Source organism: Lagenorhynchus albirostris, chromosome 3, assembly GCF_949774975.1.
Source record: "Lagenorhynchus albirostris chromosome 3, mLagAlb1.1, whole genome shotgun sequence".
Taxonomy (NCBI): domain Eukaryota; kingdom Metazoa; phylum Chordata; class Mammalia; order Artiodactyla; family Delphinidae; genus Lagenorhynchus; species Lagenorhynchus albirostris.
In genome coordinates, this window is record NC_083097.1 from 75,482,255 (window position 1) to 75,505,632 (window position 23,378).

The window sequence follows — 23,378 nt, forward strand, 5'->3', positions numbered from 1 at the left end:
GTCAAAAAGGATCTTGCTGTGATTTATGTCATAAAGTATTCTGCCTATGTTTTCCTCTAAAGTTTGATAGTGTCTGGCCTTACATTTAGGTCTTTATCAATTTTGAGTTTAATTTTGTGTATGGTGTTAGGGAGTGTTCTAATTTCATACTTTTACAAGTACCTGTCCAGTTTTCCCAGCACCACTTATTGAAGAGGTTGTCTTTTCTCCACTGTATATTCTTGCCTCCTTTATCAAAGATAAGGTGACCATGTGTGTGTGGGTTTATCTCTGGGCTTTCTATCCTGTTCCATTGATCTATCTTTCTGTTTTTGTGCCAGTACCATACCATGTCTTGATTACTGTAGCTTTGTAGTATAGTCTGAAGACAGGGAGCCTGATTCCTCCAGCTCCATTTTTCGTTCTCAAGATTGCTTTGGCTATTCGGGGTCTTTTGTGTTTCCATACAAATTGTGAAAATTTTTGTTCTAGTTCTGTGAAAAATGCCAGTGGTAGTTTGATAGAGATTGCATTGAATCTGTAGATTGCTTTGGGTAGTAAGGTCATTTTCACAATGTTGATTCTTCCAATCCAAGAACATAGCATATCTCTTCATCAATTTGTATCATCTTTAATTTCTTTCATCAGTGTCTTATAATTTTCTGCATACAGGTTTTTTGTCTCCTTACCCAGGTTTATTCCTAGATATTTTATTCTTTTTGTTGCAGTGGTAAATGGGATTGTTTTATTGATTTCACTTTCAGATTTTTCATCATTAGTGTATAGGAATGCCAGAGAGTTCTGTGCATTAATTTTGTATCCTGCTACTTTACCAAATTCATTGATTACCTCTAGTAGTTTTCTGGTAGCATCTTTAGAATTCTCTATGTATAGTATCATGTCATCTGCAAACAGTGACAGATTTACTTCTTTTCCAATTTGGATTCCTTTGATTTCTTTTTCTTCTCTGATTGCTGTGACTAAAACTTCCAAAACTATGTTGAATAACAGTGGTGAGAGTGGGCAACCTTGTCTTGTTCCTGATCTTAGTGGAAATGCTTTCAGTTTTTCACCATTGAGGATGATGTTGGCTGTGGGTTTGTCATATATGGCCTTTATTACGTTGAGGCAAGTTCCCTCTATGCCTACTTTCTGCAGGGTTTTTATCATAAATGGGTGTTGAATTTTGTTGAAAGCTTTCTCTGCATCTATTGAGATGATCATATGGTTTTTCTCCTTCTATTTGTTAATATGGTGTATCACGTTGATTGATTTGCATATATTGAAGAATCCATGCATTCCTGGAATAAACCCCACTTGATCATGGTATATGATCCGTTTAATGTGCTGTTGGATTCTGTTTGCTAGTATTTTGTTGATGATTTTTGCATCTATGTTCATCAGTGATATTGGCCTGTAGTTTTCTTTCTTTGTGACATCTTTGTCTGGTTTAGGTATCAGGGTGATGGTGGCCTCATAGAATGAGTTTGGGAGTGTTCCTCCCTCTGCTATATTTTGGAAGAGTTTGAGAAGTATAGGTGTTAACTCTTCTCTAAATGTTTGATAGAATTCACCTGTGAAGCCATCTCCTCCCGGGCTTTTGTTTGTTGGAAGATTTTTAATCACAGTCTCAATTTCAGTGCTTGTGATTGGTCTGTTCATATTTTCTATTTCTTCCTGGTTCAGTCTCGGCAGGTTGTGCATTTCTAAGAATTTGTCCATTTCTTCCAGGTTGTCCATTTTATTGGCATAGAGTTGCTTGTAGTAATCTCATGATCCTTTGTATTTCTGCAGTGTCAGTTGTTACTTGTCCTTTTTCATTTCTAATTCTATTGATTTGAGTCTTCTCCTTTTTTTTCTTGATGAGGCTGGCTAATGGTATATCAATTTTGTTTATCTTCTCAAAGAACCAGCTTTTAGTTTTATTGATCTTTGCTATCATTTCTTTCATTTCTTTTTCATTTATTTCTGACCTGATCTTTATGATTTCTTTCCTTCTGCTAACTTTGGGGTTTTTTTCTTATTCTTTCTCTAATTGCTTTAGGTGCAAGGTTAGGTTGTTTATTTGAGATGTTTCTTGTTTCTTAAGGTCGGGTTGTATTGCTATAAACTTCCCTCTTAGAACTGCTTTTGCTGCATTCCATAGGTTTTGGGTCGTCGTGTTTTCATTGCCATTTGTTTCTAGGTATTTATTGATTTCCTCTTTGATTTCTTCAGTGATCTCTTGGTTATTAAGTAGTGTATTGTTTAGCCTCCATGTGTTTGTATTTTTTACAGATCTTTTTCTGTAATTGATATCTAGTCTCATTGTGGTTGGAAAAGATACTTGATACGATTTCAACTCTCTTAAATTTACCAAGGCTTGATTTGTGACCCAAGATATGATCTGTCCTGGAGAATGTTCCATGAGCACTTGAGAAAAATGTGTATTGTGTTGTTTTTGGATGTAATGTCCTATAAATATCAATTAAGTCCATCTTGTTTAATGTATCATTTAAAGCTTGTGTTTCCTTATTTATTTTCATTTTGGATGATCTGTCCATTGGTGAAAGTGGGGTGTTAAAGTCCCCTGTTATGATTGTGTTACTGTCGATTTCCACTTTTATGGCTGTTAGTATTTGCCTTATGTATTGAGGTGCTCCTATGTTGGGCGCATAAATATTTACAATTGTCATATCTTCTTCTTGGATCGATCCCTTGATCATTATGTAGTGTCGTTCTTTGTCTCTTGTAATAGTCTTTATGTTAAAGTGTATTTTGTCTGATACAAGAATTGCTACTCCAGCTCTCTTTTGATTTCCATTTGCATGGAATATCATTTTCCATCCCCTCACTTTCAGTCTTATGTGTCCCTAGGTCTGAAGTGGGTCTCTTGTAGACAGCATATGTACAGGTCTTGTTTTTGTATCTGTTCAGCCAGTATGTGTCTTTTGGTGGGAGCATTTAATCCATTTACACTTAAGGTAATTATTAATATGTATGTTCCTGTTCCCATTTTCTTAATTGTTTTGAGTTTGTTATTGTAGGTCTTTTCCTTCTCTTGTGTGTCTTGCCTAGGGAAGTTCCTTTAGCATTTGTTGTAAAGTTGGTTTGGTGATGCTGAACTCTCTCAGCTTTTGCTTGTCTGTAAATTTCTTAATTTCTCCATCAAATCTGAATGAGCTCCTTGTTTGGTAGAGTAATCTTGGTTGTAGTTTCTTCTCCTTCATCACACGAAATATGTCCTGCCACTCCCTATGGCTTGCAGAGTTTCTGCTGAATACAACTGGACTTTACTTCCAACATTATAGCTAAGTTTCCTGAGGAACCCTCCTGTTGAGAATAATTAAACTCAGAAAGTACATTACAAAACATTACCATATCTACAAATGTTACTCACTAAATTAACATAAAGGATGAAAACAATAATAACTTCAATACCTGCAGAAAAGTATTTGATAAAATTCAATACTCACTTTTGGAAGTTAAGTAATAGCAAAGTAGGAATAAAAAGGAAGGTCTGTAACATGATAGAGAGGTTCAAAAAAATTACAGTAAAATTACTCTCCATGGTAAATTACTAAGAACATTCTCTTTAAAAGCACTTACCAGGAAAGAATGCCCATCATTACCACTTTACTATTACCACTTCTAATCAAAGTTTTTTGGAGGTTGTAGCCAGTATAAGATATGAAAAAATAAATAAAAATGTATAAGGATTGAAAATAGGAAAACAAAGTCACCATTATTTTCAGATGATACAATTATATAAAACAACAAAATCAAAAAATAAGATTTTCAAAAATAAAAAAATAAGAATCTCTACATTAGGAATAAAAAGAGAATTTAGCAAGATGTCTAAAGCAATTTATATATAAAAATAAAGTGTATTTATAAATACCAGCAACAATGAGTTATAAAGCACAGTTGTGTTTTATTTTAAAAAGACATCATTTTTAACAGCAAAAAATAACTTACATAGTAAGAATAGATCTAGGAGCTTCCCTGGTGGCGCAGTGGTTGAGAGTCCACCTGCCAATGCAGGGGACATGGGTTTGTGCCCATTCCGGGAAGATGCCCCACATGCCACAGAGCGGCTAGGCCCGTGAGCCATGGCCGCTGAGCCTGCACATCCGGAGCCTGTGCTCTGCCACGGGAGAGGCCACAACAGTGAGAGGCCGCATACCGCAAAAAAAAAAAAAAAAAAATAGTTCTAACAAAAGTTACGTTAAAACTATGTGCAGAAAATGATAAAATGTTACTAACAGACAACAAAGACTGAAATTCATGGCGAGATATACGATATTCATGGACAGAAGGGCTCAGTACTGTGAAAGTATCAAATTTTTCTCTAACCGATAAATGGATTCAATATAATTCCACTCAAACCTAAGAGTTTTTCCACAAATCTTGAAAACAACTTCAAAAAATTATATGGAAGAACATCAGCCAAGAAAACTAAGACACTCCTAAAAAAGAGTATGATAAGAAGACCTGCCTCATCAGGTACCATGGTAATTAAGACAGTATATGATTAGTACTAGAACAGGCAAGGTGACCAATAGAATAAAACTCCAAAGCAGACCCACATAACAGATTCATGTGACACAGATGACACTGACATATCACTGAGCAAAGGGTGAACTTTCCAATAAGTGGAACAACTGGTTAACTACGTTGTAAAAACTGAAATTAGATCCCCACCTCATTCCATAGATAGATATCAATTTTGAATGGATTAAGAGAATAAATGCAGAAAGCAAAACTTTAAACTTTTTAGGGGAACTTATGGGAGACTACGGTTTTGATGTTGGGCCAGGAAATACAATTTAGATATTTACAAAAGATATATTATTTTACACTCACTAGGCTAGAAAATATTAAGAAGTGACAATACCCAAAGTTAAAAAGAATTGGGTAATAACGGAGACTTTTATTTATAGTGCTGATCAAAATATAAATTAATACAACCACTTTGAAAAAACTGGCATAAGATATCCAGGTTAAACATTCTCATAATCTTCAACCCAGTAATCTCACATCCTGGTCCACTACTTGGTCTTGTATATGTGTATCAGGAGATGGGTATAAAAATGTTCAGAAAATTTGGTCCCAAAGGATACATATCATCATATCATCAAAAAAAGCCAGTTTATACATTACCTACAGCTGAATAACAAATTACCTCAAAATGTAGTTGCCCAAAACAGTAAACATTTATAATCTCCCACAGGTAATATGTATCAGAAATTTGGAAGCAGCTCAGCTGGGAGGTTCTGGCTCAGATTCATGAGGTTGCAGTCAAGATATACTGGCAAATTTTGGAGACTAATCCCTTGTCGGTCACATCATTTGCAAATATTTTCTCCCAATCTGTGGGTTGTCTTTTAGTTTTGTTTATGGTTTCCTTTGCTGTGCAAAAGCTTTTGAGTTTAATTAGGTCCCATTTGTTTATTTTTGTTTTTATTTCCAATATTCTGGGAGATGGATTGAAAAAGATATTGCTGGGATTTATGAAAGAGAGTGTTCTGCCTATGTTTTCCTCTAGGAGTTTTATAGTGTCACATATAGGTCTTTCATCCACTTTGAGTTTATTTTTGTGTATGGTCTTAGGGAGTGCTCTAGTTTCATTCTTTTACATGTAGCTGTCCAGTTTTCCCAGGACCACTTATTGAACAGAGCTGTCTTTTTGCCATTGTATATTCTTGCCTCCTTTGTCACAAATTGACCATAGATGCGTGAGGTGCATGGGTCTATTTCTGGGCTTTCTATCCTGTTCCATTGATCTATATTTCTGTTTTGTGCCAGTACTATACTATTTTGATTATTGTAGATTTGGAGTATAGTCTGAAGTCAGGGAGCCTGATTCCTCCAGCTCTGTTTTTCTTTCTCAAGATTACTTGGGCTATTCTAGGTCTTTTGTGTCTCCGTACACATTTTAAGATTTTTTTGTTCTAGTTCTGTGAAAAATGCCATTGGTAATTTGATAGGGATTGCACTGAACCTGTAGATTGCCTTGGGTAGTGTAGTAATTTGACAATACTGATTTCTAATACAAGAACATGGTATATCTTTCCATCTGTTTGTGTCTTCTTCGATTTCATTCATCAGCATCTTATAGTTTTTGGAGTACAGGTCTTTTGTGTCCTTAGGTAGGTTTATTCCTAGATATTTTATTCTTTTTGATGTCATAGTAAATGTGATTGTTTCTTGTATCATCAAAACAAACAACCCAATCAAAACATGGGTGGAAGACTTAAATATACATTTCTCCAAAGAAGACATACAGATGGCTAAGAGGCACATGAAAAGATGTTCAACATTGCTAATTATTAGAGAAATGCTAATCAAAACTACAATGAGATATCACCTCACACCAGTCAAAATAGCTATCATCAAAAAATCTACAAACAATAAATGCTGGAGAGGGTGTGAAGAGAAGGGAACCCTCCTATACTGTGGGTGAGAATGTAAATTGGTACAGCCGCTATGGAAAACAGTATGGAGGTTCCTTAAAAAACTAAAAATAGAGCTGTCATATCACTCTGCAATCCCACTACTGGGCATATAGCCAGAGAAAAACATGGTCCGAAAGGTTACATGCACCCCAATGTTCATTGCAGCACTGTTTACAATACCAAGACATGGAAGCAACCTAAATGTCCATCAACAGAGGAATGTATAAAGAAGATGTGGTAAATATATACAAAGCAATATTACTCAGCCATTAAAAAGAATGAAAATGCCATTTGCAGCAACATGGATGGACCTAGAGATTGTCATACTGAGTGAAGTATGTCAGACAGAGAAAGAGAATATCGTATGATATCCCTTATATGAAGAATCTAAAAAGAAATGATACAAATGAACTTATTTACAAAACAAAAGCAGACTCACAGACTTAGAGAACGAACTTATGATTACTAGGGGGAAGAATGAGGGGAAGAGATAGGGAGTTTGCAACTGACATGTACACACTGCTGTATTTAAAATGGATGAACAAGGACCTACTGTACAGCATAGGGAACTCTGCCTAATGTTATGTGGCAGCCTCAATGGGAGGGGAGTTTGGGGTAGAATGGATACATGTATATGTATGGCTGAGTCCCTTTGCTGTGCACTTGAAACCATCACATCATTAATCAGCTATACTCCAATATAAAATAAAAAGTTAAAAAAAATAAGGATGGATCATAGATTAAAATGTAAAATGTAAAACTACAAAAAAAAATATACTGGCAAGGTCTACAACCATCTGAAAGTCAGACTAAGGCTAGAGGTGGCTCACTCACACAGATGAATTATTGGTACTGGCTGTTGCTAGAAGCCTCAGTATCTCCCCACATGGGCTTCTTCAGAGGTCTGCTTGACTATCACCATGCCATGGCTATTGGCTTTCTCCAGAGAGAGCCAGGAAATCAAGGAGAAAGCTGCAAAATTCTCACCATCACTTCCTCAATATTCTACTGGCACAGATGGCAACCCTATTCAAAGTAAGAAAGGTCTACACAAAGGCATGAATATCAAGAAGGAAAAACTATTGGGGGCCATCTTAGAATCTGGCTACCACAACTGGAAAAGACTGTTCTCCAATTAAAGCAGGGCAGATATACTGTGGTATATTAATAGAATGAATAGTATATACCAGTGAAAGTGAACGAGCCACAACTACACTCAAAAACACAGATGAATGTTCCAAAAATAACACTAAACAACCAAGAATCAGAAAACTATATAAATTATAATACCATTTATACAGAGCTCAAAAACAAAGTAAACTAAAACAATCTATTGGTATCACAATTTGGGTGATAAAACTTAAGAAAAATCAAGAGAAAAACACAAAATCCAGAATAGTGATTACCACTGGGAAGGTGGGAGGGGTATGAAACTGGGAGAAACACATGGGTCAATGTAAACTGTTGATAGTGTTTTGAGTGTTGGATTGAGTGGTGAATTTAGAGCTATTCATCATATTATTTATGGTCTATAACTTATATAAGCATTACACATAGGTGGCTACTTTTGAATCAGTATATAATATACATATAATCACATACAGGCCCTGGTTGCATATAATCTGTTTTATTTATCAACGATATATTTAAAATAAATGATAAAGAAAAACACTAAAAGAAAAAGAATAACATAACTAATTTTAGTAGCACTGCCTTTTATAAATTGTTCTTTGGGGTATTTTTCTCTTTTTTTGTAAATTTATTTATTGTATTTATTTTATTTTTGACTGTGTTGGGTCTTTGTTGCTGGGTGTGGGCTTTCTCTAGTTGCAGCAAGCAGGGGCTACTCTTCGCTGTGGTGAGCCAGCTTCTCACTGCAGTGGCTTCTCTCATTGTGGAGCACGGGCTCTAGGTGCGCAGGCTTCGGTAGCTGTGGCACGCAGGCTCAAAAGTTGTGGCTCACGGGCTCTAGAGCGCAGGCTCAGTTTTTGTGGCACATGGGCTTAGTTGCTCCACGGCATGTGGGATCTTCCTGGACCAAGGATCGAACCTGTGTCCCCTGCATTGGCAGGCGGATTCTTAACCATTGCGCCACCAGGGAAGCCCCAGGGGGGTATTTTTCTTAAACACAATGTTAGGAGTCCAGTCCTGTCTATTTAGTCAGAAATTTGTGGGTCCTACTGGTGAGTAAACGTAAGAAGCAGTTATAAGGAAAAATGATAAACAGGTATTGAGTAAACTTCAGAGTAGCTATATGTCAATATAATATGATATTACTGAAACCCAACTGATTCCTTGCCTGTTTTGAAATGGAACTACTATTTTGAATAAAAACTGATTTTCTCAAAAGCTTTTGCACCAGCTATTAAAGAAAGATAAACTGTAAATATGTTTAAAATCTGTATTAAAAATAATAATATCCCAAAACTTTATAATATTTTAAAATACAACTACGCACATAAACTATTACTTACGTTTTTGTTCTTTCCTTGGTAACTGCCACTAGTAAGCATAAGTAAAATCTGCCTTTGAAGATATTAAAATTTTAAAATTAAATTTTAAATTTTAAATTTTTTTAAATTTTAAATTTTAAAATTAAAATTTTAAAATGCTGGCATTAGAGCCAGTTATAAGCAACTTGAAAATAAAAGATGAGGACTAAGAGTCATTTCAGAATGATCTGTCCCCGTGACTACCAAAAGATAGGCTCAGCTAGTCACGATAGACTATTTTCCACAGAGGATCATCTGCCAGTCTTTCAACATGACACAAAAATGGGCTTTAATTTTGAGGAAAAAAATATCATAACTTTGTTTTTTCAAAATAAGGTAAAAAAGAAAAAATGCTGTAACAGCAGCCACTGGAAGGAGGACTTGATGTTAAAATGAGAATAAAATCAGCATAAAACTTTTTATCTGGTGCTTTGTCTGAAAATAACATTTTGTTAAACTCATTTCTATTTGTTTAAATGACAAATGCTGAAAATACTGCTTTTTTCTGCATGAGAGTTAAACTTCCTTTCACTGAAAAACAGATGTTGATTCAACCGGCCTTTATTGGTACACAAATTAGCAGTAAGAAAATTATAAAGCTGCCTGAACTAACAAAGAATTAGCACCAATGCTTAGTCTAAGTATATATTTAAAGGCCTATCCTTCCTGTATTTTGTTGATTTGAAATATTATCCACAAATTTGCTATAAGACCTCAGGCACCACTTAGTCCCTAAGTAACCACCTGAAATCCAACTATTCATAAGTTGGCAGAGCTTCTGTAAACTTGTGGCATTGCTCTTCATGTGGTTGATGGGTTTGGTTTTGCTTTTAATGAAAATATTCATATATTTTATTATTCATTCATGTAAACCTGGTTTTACACACACACACACACACACACACACACACAGACACACACACACACACAGACACACACACAGACACACACACACAGACACACACACACACTCACATATTACAAGGATCCCAAAGTAAGCTGCAAGCCTCCAGGGCTGGCCCTTTACAGAACACTAAGCCTAAGGATATTATTTAAGACAAGTTTAAATAGATTCAAAACATAAAATCATAGAACTGGAAAGGCATAGAAGTGGGCTCTTTCACAATTCCAGTCTCTATTTTAATAATGGTTATCTACTAAACAATAGACACCAGGCTTGTATAAAGTCCTGAAACAATTCCAAACCTAACATCACTTCCCTTTTTAAAATGATGGCTTAGACAATCAAAATTTTGGAGTTGACTTCTTAAACTCAAGAATCCTACTGTGATTTAATCAGGGAGCCAACAAAACTGTCAGTTCTGAATAAGAACCATTCAGAAGAAAAAGCAAGAAATGAGGTGTAAACTCTGAGGCGCATAGAGATTCTTCATCTGACAAGACAGTCTATTGAATAGGGAACACCTAACTTAAGAAAATGGTTTCAAAAAATAAATCGGTAACAACAAATATGAAGGGTATAATTCAGACACTTATGCCAAAAGTTTATTTATATTTTAAATTTACATGGAAATTCACTATCTCAGGACCTCTGTAGTATAGTTTTAATTTTTTAATTTTATGAAGTAAATAGTTGGTCCTTCATTTATATATTTTAATTTTTAGATACAGCTAATATTCATATGCCTTTAAAAATGAGTAGAAAACAGTAATTGGAAAAATGCTAAATGTATTCACTTTCCAACAATAAACCAAAAACTAAAGTTTTGTAATTATGGAATGTATAGAAAAAGACAACCTCACTCGAATGTTTTGCAGAAACCGAAAACAAGTCTTAGGCAGTAATACATCTTAATAAGTAAGTTAACCAACAGTTCCGTAATTCTGTAGGTGAATATATGCATTATATTTCAAGGCTGAATTAACTAAAACAGATATAAATGACCATCGATTAGAAAATTGTGCTGCAATTCCTATCAGGTCAACATTCAGAGAAAACAAAAGGTAGTTGGGCTCTGAGAGAAATACATTTCATGTTTACAGTCTAAGACTCTCTAAGGAAGAATTATTTTCTTATTTTTAGAGTAATCTTAACTAAAGTGTGTAACTCAATTTTGCTAAGATATTTTTCCATGTCTTCATAAGAAAGTTTACTGCTTTAAATTTCATTTAAAAAATGAAATTTAAACTTAAGACACAAAACATTTCTACTCTGAAACACTTCTCATTACTATTTCCATAATAAGTACTATTCTGGAAATATTTTCCTCAAACAGTGTGCCCCCTAAGTACATCACGAAATTTAGCTCTTTGTATTTTATATTATGGTCAGCTGTATACAGGTCATATCACCTCTCTGAGGATAAAGGCTGTTTTCCTCATCCTGACATGTCTTACACATTATGGGCTCATAAATGTTGACTTAAACAGGGCTTGTTTATAAAATGATCAAAGCCTATTAAAGCAAATAACATTCCCAAGAAATGGACAGAGGAAGGATAATTAATGCAAAAATGAGCCCTTGGGAATTCCCTGGCAGTCCAGTGGTTAGGACTCTGTGCTTTCACTGCCAAGGGCGTGGGTTCAATCCCTGGTCAGGGAACTAAGATCTGATAAGCTGTGCGGTGTGGCCAGAAATTAAACAAACAAACAAAAAAACAAATAAATACATTTTAAAAATGAGTCCTTTTTTTTGAAACTGTATTTACACAATTTTAGTAAATAAGTAACAATAAATGACATTCTTTCAAATGAAACCTATTAGCTAATCTAGATTAATTACTTAAATAAAAAATATTGATACTACTAGAGGATATGGTTGGATTTAGATGATATAGTCAAGGTCTTATTCAGAAAGAACTAATATAGGACTTCCCTGGTGGCACAGTGGTTAAGAATCCACCTGCCAATGCAGGTTACATGGGTTCAAGCCCTGGTCCAGGAAGATCCCACATGCCATGGAGCAACTAAGCCTGTGTGCCACAACTACTGAGCCTGTGCTCTAGAACCCACAAGCCACAACTACTGAAGCCCACGTGCCACAACTACTGAAGCCCGCGCACCACAACGAAGATTAGCCCCCGCTCTTCGCAACAAGAGAAAGCCCGTGCACGGTAACAAAGACCCCATGCAGCCAAAAATTAATTAATTAATTATTTAAAAAGTTATTAAAAGAAAAGAACTAATAGTAGGAACAAAAGTCATATAGAAGCATACGGTCTACATAATATATACAGTCAGGTCCTCATTCAAATGGAAGCAATACACACTAAAAATAATAGCCCTAAGGAAACACAGTATCACTTCATTATTGGTTTGGTCAGTGCCTAATATAATAGTTTAGGGCTTTGGTAAAGCTGGGTTCAATATGTGGTGTAGGTTTGACACAGGCAGACCTTCCTATCTTATTTTAAGTTTCAAACTAATTTTAGGATTTCAGAATCTTCTGAAATGCATAGTAGACCAGTAAACATTAGGGCTGAATAAACAACTACATGGAAAATGTAAACCATATATGATATTTTAAAAGTCATATGGCCCAATAAAAGTACAAGATTGATCAAATGAGAAACTTCTCAATGAAGAGAGCAGCAACAGAAGAAAAGGCATTCTCCCTCAAATATCACTGTAATTTTTACCTTAAAGTCAATATGTAAACAATCCCAAACTGTTTTATTTACACAGATTTTAAATATGTGACAGACACTGGCAAACTAGCTCATAAATGGTAAAGAGAAGAACCACAAGATCTCAAACCACATTAAACAGTATGTAAACATCTGAGTGCAACAAATTCTGACATTTTCAACACCGATTTTCCATTCCAGTCACTTGGAATGCAATGCCAGGTAAATAGAAGAGAGTAGGAAAATCATGGACTAAAAAGTAGTAAGAAATGAGGATGGTGTTCCTTCTACACACTAAGCATTTCTCACTAAAAAATATGAAAGGTCAGTTCCAGGAGTGGAGAACTAAGTGCAAACAAGTACAAGTTAGAATATAAAACCCTCTGGCTCTTCTCAGCAATCTATGATGTCTTAAGCATAATATGTAGGGCAGACAATCAGTGTCTTCCAAAGTTCACAGTACAATAAATTAATGAAGAAAATAAATCAAATACCATGTTATCTACCCTTTCCACATCTTAATTCTCCACTGAATTTAAATGCTTTATAGCTACTACGATACCACGTGGGCAGTTACCTATCAAATCATACCTGGTGTCAAAAAGGGGGAACATATGCAACTCAAAGTTTTCTAAGCCAGATGAGTGCCTTCCCTGAGAGAAGACAAATTATCAGGCTAGAGAAGAGTTATGACTGCAAAAGCATTGAGTAATGAGTGCAAAATTAAAAATGTTGAAAAATTGAATTCTTTCTCCCTCAGATCAGTAAAAAGGTAAGAACGCCCACTTTCACCATTAAGTGGATTAACAAAATTAAACATGTACAGGGTACATAAAATGCAGTATTTGATTGGCTTTGTCCATTAACTTATGAATACCCATTCTTATCATTAAGTGAATTGAGAAAAGTTAATGTAGGTAACTTATTGATAAATAAAATGTAGTATTTGATTGGCTTTGTTCATAAGTTTATTACAAAGTGAACTTTGGACACATAGGTAACCTGCCTGCCCTACACATGATGCTTAAGTCAATATACTTAGCTAAGGAAAAAAAAAAAAGGCAGAGATTAGAAGCAAAATTATGCCTGATTGCATTTATATGACTGTTTACATAGAAAATCCTAGAGAAACTACAAAACAACTACTATTGCTAATAAATAAATTTAACATGGTGAGAAACTACAAGGTAATTATATAAAAAGCAACATTATTTGTATAAATATATACATATAAATGTCAAGATCAGAAAATTTAAAAAAAATTTCATTTTAGTGGTGCCAAAAAACATAAAATACCTAAAAGTAAATCTAATAAAAGCTATCCAAGACTGCTACACTAAAAACTACTTTGCTGAGAGAAATCAAAGACAATCTAAATAAAAGCAAAGAAATACCATTTTCATGGATTAGAAAATTCAGTATTTTATGATGACATTTCTCCCCAGATTGATTTATAGATTCAGCACAACCTCAATCAGAATCACAACAGGCTATTTTGCAGATATTGGCAAGCTAATTCTGAAATTCATATAGAAATACAAAAGATTTAGAATAACCAAAGCAAATTTCTAGCAGAACAAAGTGGAAGATGTACCTTACCTAATTTCAAGACTTAACATAAAGCTACAGTAATCAAAACAGTTTGGAATTAATATAAAGATAGACATATACATCAATGAAACAGAATAGAGAGTCTAAAAATAGACCAACACGCTGGAAGTCAGTTGATTTCCAAAAAAGGTGCTAGTCTATTCAACAGAAGAAAACTCTTCAATAAATGGTGTTGATTCAAATGAATTATCTGTTTGGAAAAAGATAAAAACCAACTCTTACCTCATGTCATACATAAAAACTGACCCAACATAGATCATGAACATGAATATAACACCTAAAATTATAAAAATTTAGAAGAAAACACAGGAGAAAATCTTTGGAACCTTACAGCAGGCAGTTTTCTCAGAACAATAAAAAAAAACCCCACAAATCATAAAAGGATAAAAATTGATAATCTGTGCTTGCTTTTCAAAAAATAACATTAAGAAAATGAAAAAGAAGCCACAGAACGGAGAAAATATTTGGAAGAACTTGTACAGATTATATTTTTTAAAAAACTCTTACAACTCAATAATAAGACAAGCAAATTTAAAAGTAGGAAAAAGATTTCAACAGCTACCTCTTGAGAGAAGACATATAAATGACCAATGGAAAATGGCAGAAGAAAACATTTGGAGGCGACAGAAATACTCCTTATCTTGACTGTGATGAGAGTTTCAAGGAAGTATGCTAAAACATCAAATTATATAAGTATGTAAAATTTATTGCACTTCAATTATACCTTAAAGCTACAACAGATAAAAGTGGGGAGACTTTTTAAATGTTAAAATAAATGGTAATTGGCATGATTTATTCTATTTCCCTAAAATCTTTACATGTTATGGTAGTACTCATTCCATGGAGAATGATATATCCTGTGGGTAGAAAAAAGTATGACAAATATATAAACTATTACTTGAGGAGGGATTATTTCTACATTTCAGTCAAACCTTATTATTTATTCCAAGAGAAATTAGCAAATATACACAAATAGAAAAAGAACCTAAATATCACAAGTATTTAGCTTTGACCATAATTATAACTGCTATTGAGGAATTCATAAGACTGTCAACCAGAAAAATAGCTCTAAATATTGAAATTTCAAGCAGTCATATACTTTCTTAACACATTAGAACTAATTAGATTTCTAATCCTACTACTCAAGTCAATTGAGCAATATATACACACATGAAGAGAGCAAAAAAGAAACTTAAGCTGATCTTCAATGAGTGTCTAATAACTTACATAGATTTCAGAGAGCTGGGGAGTAGATATGGACATGTGGTATTTCATGCAAAACCTTTAAGACTAATGACCTTTATTGAATCAGCAGACCTAGCCTACAGTTTCCTATCGTTCCTTCATTCATTCACATAATAAAAATTTATTAAATGCCTCAAATATATCAGATTCTGTGTTTGACGGAAGTGATGCCAAAGGCAGTAGAATATATGGTTAAAACAACTGACACTGGAGCCAGAATGCCTGTGCTTAAATTTTAACTCTGCCATTTATTCTATGTAATACCTAGGGCAAGGTACTTAACCTCCAGGTGTGCAGTGAAAGGTTAACTCAGAAGGCTTGGGATGTCCAAAATCTGTATATTCTATAGAAAGGACTGACTCTTGACTGGCTTCTGGGAGTTAACCTATAAGTCCTTGGAATATCATGCCTGATAATAGTATCTCCATATGCCTGAGGCCATGGGCCATGCCATACAGTTTATACTAACCATATGATTTATGGTGAATGCATGTTTTTATTCACCTGGATCCTGCGGCATGCTGTATCAGTTTGATCTCTGCAGGGGCTGGAGATTGAGTTGGTCATGGGGGCACTCCATGCCTATGTGACGGACACTCTAAAAACTCTCAGGACACCAAGGCTCAGGGGAGCGTCCTTGGTTGCTAACACTTAGCACTTGTTGTCACACACTGTTGCTGGGAGAATTAAGCACTTTCTGTATGACTTTTGAGAGAGGACAAGTGGAAGCTAATACCTAGTCTCTCCTGGACTCAGCCCTATGTGCTTTTTCCATTTGCAGTTTTTAATCTGTATCCTTTCACTGTAGTAGACTGAAACTGTGAATTTAATAGCTTTTCTGAGTTCTGGGAGTACTTCCAGCAAATCATCAAACCTAAGGGCAGTCCTGAGGACCCTCAATACTGTAACCTTGTTTCCACATCTAAAAAATGCACTTAACATTAGTACCTACTTAAGGATAGCTGTGGGGATCAAATGAACTAATGTATTTTTTTAAAATAAATTTATTTATTTTTATTTTTGGCTGTGTTGGGTCTTTGTTGCTGCACGTGGGCTTTCTCTAGTTGCAATGAGAAGGAGCTACTCTTTGTTGTGGTGCTCGGGCTCCTCATTGTGGTGGCTTCTCTTGTTGCGGAGCACGGGCTCTAGAGCACAGGCTCAGTAGTTGTGGTGCACGGGCTTAGTTGCTCCGCGGCATGTGGGATCTTCCTGGACCAGGGCTCGAACCCTTGTCCCCTGCATTGGCAGGAGGATTCTTAACCACTGCGCCACCAGGGAAGACCTGAACTAATGTATTTTATGTTCTTAGAACAATACCTGGCATATAATGTTTGCTGCTTCTCATGCTGTTACAAAAATAAATCGTCCTAGAAACTGAATAGCTTGGTCTAGTGAGAGAGGCCATTAACTAATAAAATTGCAAGTGCTAAAACATTACGCATAATGTACCAAAGGAACAAGGAGCATCACTTCCTTCTTTTGGATCCCCAACACTGTTGTCTTAATTTAGGTCCCCATTATCACTCATTTTCTAACTTAGAATATCCTCTTAACAATATAATCCTTACAGGATTCCGTGACATCACCATAACCACTGCCACCACCAGCCCCACCACTGCTTGACCCAACTGTATATTCCTTTAACCTGATTCCACATTCTTAGAATCCATTCCCACACATAATTCCCCGATTTCTATTGATATAAACTGACGAAAATCACACACATCTTTGTGTAAACTTTTTACCTCACCCTCTGGGGTCTGTTTGGACTCAAGTTTGGTTATAGGTCTAGAAGCAAGGGAAGGTGGTTGGAATAAGAAAAGAGGAAGATCAGCAATCCATTGTGGGCAACTAAGGGGAGGCCATTACAGGTTCTTTAGACCAGGGGAGACAGGCCTCCTGGGAAGGAGTAGAAGGGTTGCTTCTACTGGCAAAGAAGGTTCAAGAGAATTTAGAGATCCAAGGTGTCTAGCTTCACCAGAATCTGCCTAAATGTACCCACCCCAATTGTCAAGGTCCCAATCCGTCCTTTAGGATTGCAAATTCAAGTTGTGCTGTAATTTGGTCAACCACATGATTTGTTTTACAGAAACCTTAGTACTGCAACTATTTTTAGGGCAGCAGTAGAAACCAACTGGTACCTGGAAGTGGAATGCTGCCATACCAAAAACCTCAAGAATGGCTTGAGGAACCAGGCAGAGGGCTCTGAAAAGAGTGTTAGAGAAAGCCTACAGCAGCCCGAAGAATCTGTTAATAGATGCCCCATGGTCTTTGATAAGGCTGTGGGTGAGGACCTGAAAGAAAGCAAAGTAAATGTTATTGGAAACTCGAGGAAGGGGTTGTCATGTAGTGGCAGCAATTGCAGTATCCCATGGAATTATATGGAAAGTAGAAAATGTACCTAATGAAGTGGCTGATCTAACAAGGAGATTTCCAACTAGAGTGCTGAATGTGCCACGTGGTTCTTTTTGCTGCTTATAGTAAAACATGAGAAGCCAGAAATAAACTAATAAAAGGACTGTTAAACAAAAAGGAGCCACGACTTTCTCTGTAAAAGATACTGTCAAGGGAATGAAAAAAGCCAGAGACTGAGAGAAAATATTTTCAAAAGACATATCTAATAAAGGTATCTTATTCAATATATATGAAGAACTTTTAAAACTCAACAATAAGAAAACAACCCAATTAAAAAATGGGCAAAAGACCTGGACACCTCACCAAAGAAGATATACAGATGGAAAATAAGCTTACAAAAAGATGTTCAACATCATGTCATTAAGGAATTGCAAATTAAAACAACAATGGGAGGGGCTTCCCTGGTGGCGCAGTGGTTGAGAGTCCGCCTGCCGATGTAGGGGACACGGGTTCGTGCCCCGGTCAGGGAGGATACCACATGCTGCGGAGCTGCTGAGCCCGTGAGCCATGGCCGCTGAGCCTGCGTGTCTGGAGCCTGTGCTCTGCAATGGGAGGGGCCACAGCAGTGAGAGGCCCGCGTACCACAAAAAAAAAAAAAAAAAAAAAAAACAATGGGATACCACTACACACCTATCTGAATGGCTAAAATCCTTAACACTGACAACACCAAATGCTGGCAAGGATATGGAGCAACAAGAACTCTCACTCATTGTTGGTGAGAATGCAAAATGATACAGCTATGTTGGAAGATAATTTGGCAGTTTCTTTGAAAATTAAACATATTCTCACCATATGATCCAGGATCATGCTCCTTGGTATTTACCCAAATTAGGTGAAAACTTATGTCCACACAAAAATCTGCAAACATATATTAAGAGCAACTTTATTCATCACTGCCAGGCTTAGAAACAACAAAGGTGTCCTTCAGTAGGTGAATGAATAAATCAATTGTGGTACATCCATACAAAAGAATATTATTCAGTAGCACTCAAAAAAAATTAAAAAAGCTATCAAGCCATGAAAAGACAGGGAGGAAACTTAAAAGTATATTACTAAGTGAAAGAAGCCAACCACCAAAGGCCCACATACTGTACGATTCCAACTATATGATATTCTGGAAAAGGGAAAACCATGGAGACTAAAAAGATCAGTGGTTGCCAGGGGTTAGGGAGGAAGGATGGCTGAATATGCATAATACAGAGGATTTTTTAGGGAAGTGAAACTAATCTGTATGATGCTAGGATGTTTTCAATGATAAAATGGAGTCATCTAGTTTCTTAGAAGTACTTGGCAGTATTCCTAATGCAGATTAAATTTCACCATTAAATCACTCACACTGTTTCAAAATAATGAAATATTACCTATAAACAATAATACTCTTATAGTTACCTGTGAAATACATTAGCATGAATTGATTTTATCATATTAGTCACCTAGAAAAAAGTAGGAAAAGACCCTAAAAGAACAGGCTACAGATCAAAAATACTTTGATGGTGGATGAAAGAGGTCCAAAATGGTCTCCAGTAAAACCAACTTTGTTGGATCCTAGAACCAAACCTAGAGCCATCCTGTATAAAGTTCAGGCCAGACTCCAGCCTACAGGAAAGACCCTACCATCTATCATTTTTCATTCCATTTTTCCTTCTTCCTTTCTTCTACTTCCATGTACCAACTTTTTTGCTCAATCACTTTAGATGGTATATAATCTAAAAGTCCTCTTTGAGGCCTTTCTTTCTTTCAAGTTTTTGAACAATTTCAGATGATTCAACTTTAAAGTGGGTCTATGGGAAACTGAGTTCATTGAACTCTTAACATTCTTCCACTAGAGCACATGGAACCCAACTGCTGATTAAGAAAAAGAAAAAAGATCAGTCATGAACTGGTGTATTAGTCTGCTCCAGCTGCCATGACAAAATACTGGGGTGGCTCAAACAACAGAACTTTATTTTCTCACAGTTCTGAAGGCTAGAAATCTCAGATCAAGGTCTGGCAGGGTTGGTTTTTGGTGAGAACTTTCTTCTTGGCTTTTAGGCAGTCACCTTGTTGCTGTGTCCTAACATGATAGAGAGGGAAATCAAGTGAGATCTCAGGTGTCTCTTCATAGAAAGACACCAATCCTATCAGATCAGGGTCCCACCCATATGACCTCATTTAACCTTAATTACTTTTGGGGGGTTAGGGCTTCAACATACGAATTTTGAGAGAATGCAACTGAGTCCCCAGCAATTAGAAAGTATCAAGGGATAACATCATGTTCAGGAACATTTGTGTTATAACATTCTTGATACTTTTCCAAACAGCCTCACTCTTAGATGATAGGGTGCTTCAACATCATCAGTTCACTTGGTCCTGCTTTCAAATGCTAAAGCCACTTTTATCCCTAATCAGAGGAAGGAAGAAGGAGAGAAAGGAGATATGAAAGGTTTTGGACAACTACACAGTTAGATGGCACAGTCAACACAAGAGACAACCTCCACTTCTAACACCAATTACAAGTTCAAAGACTCCCAAAGCCCCGTCAGGCTTGATAATTCACTAGGAAGACCCAAAGAACTCACTGAAAACTGTTATACTCATGATTATAGTTTACCACAGGAAAATTAATTCAGATTAACATCAGGGAAGGGAAAAAGCATATTGGACAAAGTTCAGGAGAGTACCAAACATAGAGCTGCTGATGTCCTCTCTCTGTGAAGTTATGGACATGTTGTTCTCTTGCTAACTATGTCATAATATGCACGGACTATTGTCAACCTGGAAAGCTCACAGGAGATATGGTGTTCAGAGTTTTATTGGGGCTCCATTACACAGGCATGACTGAATGACTGCCCACATGGTTGATCTCAGTTTTCAGGTCAACTGATACCGAGAGACCCAAAGCCCCTACCCTAAGTCACACAGTCTCTCTGGCTACAGGCAGCCCCTACCCTAAATCACACTGTTAGACAATGTGACCCAAAGTTCCAAGGAAAACAAAAATACTAGAGATTACCATCCAGAAGCTGAGGGCAAAGGCCCGACCTCTTTTGGGGCAAGGTTAAATCCTTTACCCTACAGGAGATAAGAGAAACCATTCAATAGTTCCTACTGCCTAAAGAGGCAAGTCCAGGCCGCTTATCAAACTATACAACATTCTCCTCACATCCCCTGCCCCTCCCCCCATGACTTGGTTCCTATCTCTTTCTCCAAATCCATCTCTCATTACAATCAAACTTTCTGCTCTAGTAGTTGCAAATTCCTTTTAGTGTTTTTACAAATACCAGACCGCTGAGAGGTATTTCTTCTGTCTAGAAAGTCTTTCCACTGTTTTTTTTTTTAATCTCTTAGATTTATCACTTTAAATTTATTTATTTATTTTTGGCTGTGCTGGGTCTTCATTTCTGTGCGAGGGCTTTCTCTAGTTGCGGCAAGCAGGGGCCACTCTTCATCGCGCTGCACAGGCCTCTCACTATTGCGGCCTCTCTTGTTGCGGAGCACGGGCTCCAGACGCGCAGGCTCAGTAGTTGTGGCTCACGGGCCTAGTTGCTCTGCAGCATGTGGGATCTTCCCAGACCAGGGCCCAAACCCGTGTCCCCTGCATTGGCAGGCAGATTCTCAACCCCTGCGCCACCAGGGAAGCCCATCCACTTTATTTTTAAATGACTCATCCTTAAGTTTTCAACTTAGGTAGCATTTTCTCCACAAAGCCTTTCAATAACCCCAGGTAAGGCATTGTGTCTCTCCCATACCATCCTATACATACTTCTATCATAATACAAAAAATTTTGCTGAAGTCTTGTCTTTATAACAGACACCCCAACCAGCACGTAAGATCCTCAAGTATGGGGTCCAGACTGCCTTATGACTAGGTATCCATCTTTTACTGATTCAGATAACTGAGACCCTGCCTAACTACTGCCCTGTTTTCCTTGCCTCATATTTCAGTTCATTTAGATCTTGGGCCCTTCTCTGTTCCTTTATCCCTCCCTTCTCCCTATCTCTTTCGAGACCAGTGCCCAATCTCCATTCAGCTAACACTTGTTGACAAACCCCCTTACTTTTCTGCCAATACTTCCTTTACCTCCTGATCTGATCCTTCCTCTCCTCTCTGCCACCCAACCAATTCCTGGGTATTACCATTTAAGATAAATACTCCAACTACATTAAACGGTATTACACCAAATGGACCAAGATGATTGATTAATTCCCGAACTACTTGAGTTAGTAACAGAGTCATTTCCATAGTATAGACAAAAACGATGATATCAAGAAGAATGGGGTAATTCAAATCAAGAGAGCATCTCACCTATCAATTAATCAAACTTTTCAACTTCTTAAACTGAATCACCTCGAGTTATAATCTTGGTCACAATTCTAGCTTGTTCCATGTTCTAAACAAAGCACACAAAACTAAGCTATGCTTTGTAAATGAAAAGGGTATCACACTCCTTAATTACCTTGGATATTAACTCCAAATTATTTTTTAAATAGAGATACTGTATCTGTTGAGCCACATATAGTATCTTTCATGTTGCTTTCTTATACCTATCACAGATAATGGCAATGTGATTAGCAGGGGATAGGAATAGTAGCCACATCCCACAGCCATTGGCAGTTACAATGTTGGGTATTAGTTGCTATCATTCCCTTAATTAGCTATTAAAGGGCCTTACAAGGCCCAAATCCACAATCTTAGTCTTATTAGCACCTCTCTAACCTCTGAGCAAATCAACCCTAAGTATATTATCAACCTAGACCATGCTTAAAATATTCAATCTGCTATAAAGAAATGGAAACAAACATACAATAAATGCTTTGCTTCAATGATCTGTCTTCACAGTGATATTTTTCCCTACAGTAAATTATCTGTTATCTATATTGCAGTATCTATATTACAAAAATGAACTGTTCTCAAAAAAAAAGGAGACAAGAATACAATATCAGAGAAAGCAGCACAGCACCGTTACCTCTAAATTATCTTTAACTTAGCTGTAAAATGTTAAGCAAGTCAGTCATCTGCTACCTCATCTGTAGCAAATTAATCAATTTTAATTTGTCAAAGAGTGATAAGCAAAAATGTGGTACAATTTTTCATTCATTACTTTAAATCAAAGCAAAGTAATCAACTTAAATAAGCTTTATAACTGAAACAGTTAGCTAAATGCAGTACCCAAAGAGTATTTAATAAAGAATAGGGTACAAAACATTCAATAGTTAAAAAAAAAAAAAGATGCATTACCTTGCATTAATGGGTCATCATCCATTCTGAATTAAAAAAATTCCTTCCTCTCTTAAACAGATAGTCTAAAAATTTTTTTCTTAACAATGCTGAACATTGTTAAATTACACATTGCTCACTAAATTACTCAAACCTCATTACTCTATGGTTGGAAATGATGTGATACATGGTCTGAAAAATTTAGTTTACTTCTGTAGGACTGTATACACTGCACATCCTCCAAATACTAACTGCTGAACCAGATGAACCGACATATGTTACTTGGTATACAGTAGGTCTTACTGAATCATTTAAGGCCAGGTGGCTGACTTCAGAACCACATGCTGAGATACAGCTGCACTTTCACCCTGTCCCCCATCCCATTCCAATCTGTAGAGCTATATTACTTTCTGTC

At 36.3% G+C, this 23,378-nt stretch overlaps 1 protein-coding gene across 6 annotated transcripts in view; it reads right to left on the reverse strand.

The window, feature by feature from the left end:
- Window positions 1-23,378, reverse strand: part of ARB2A (ARB2 cotranscriptional regulator A) — a 428,163-nt gene that overhangs the window by 400,961 nt on the left and 3,824 nt on the right. Inside the window, exon 2 of one of the 6 annotated variants that reach the window (XM_060143274.1) lies at window positions 19,721-19,819. The exons of the other annotated variants lie outside the window; for them this stretch is intronic. The gene's annotated coding sequence lies outside the window, so the exon portion shown is untranslated. The remainder of the gene's footprint in view (window positions 1-19,720; window positions 19,820-23,378) is intronic. 6 annotated transcript variants of the gene reach the window in all.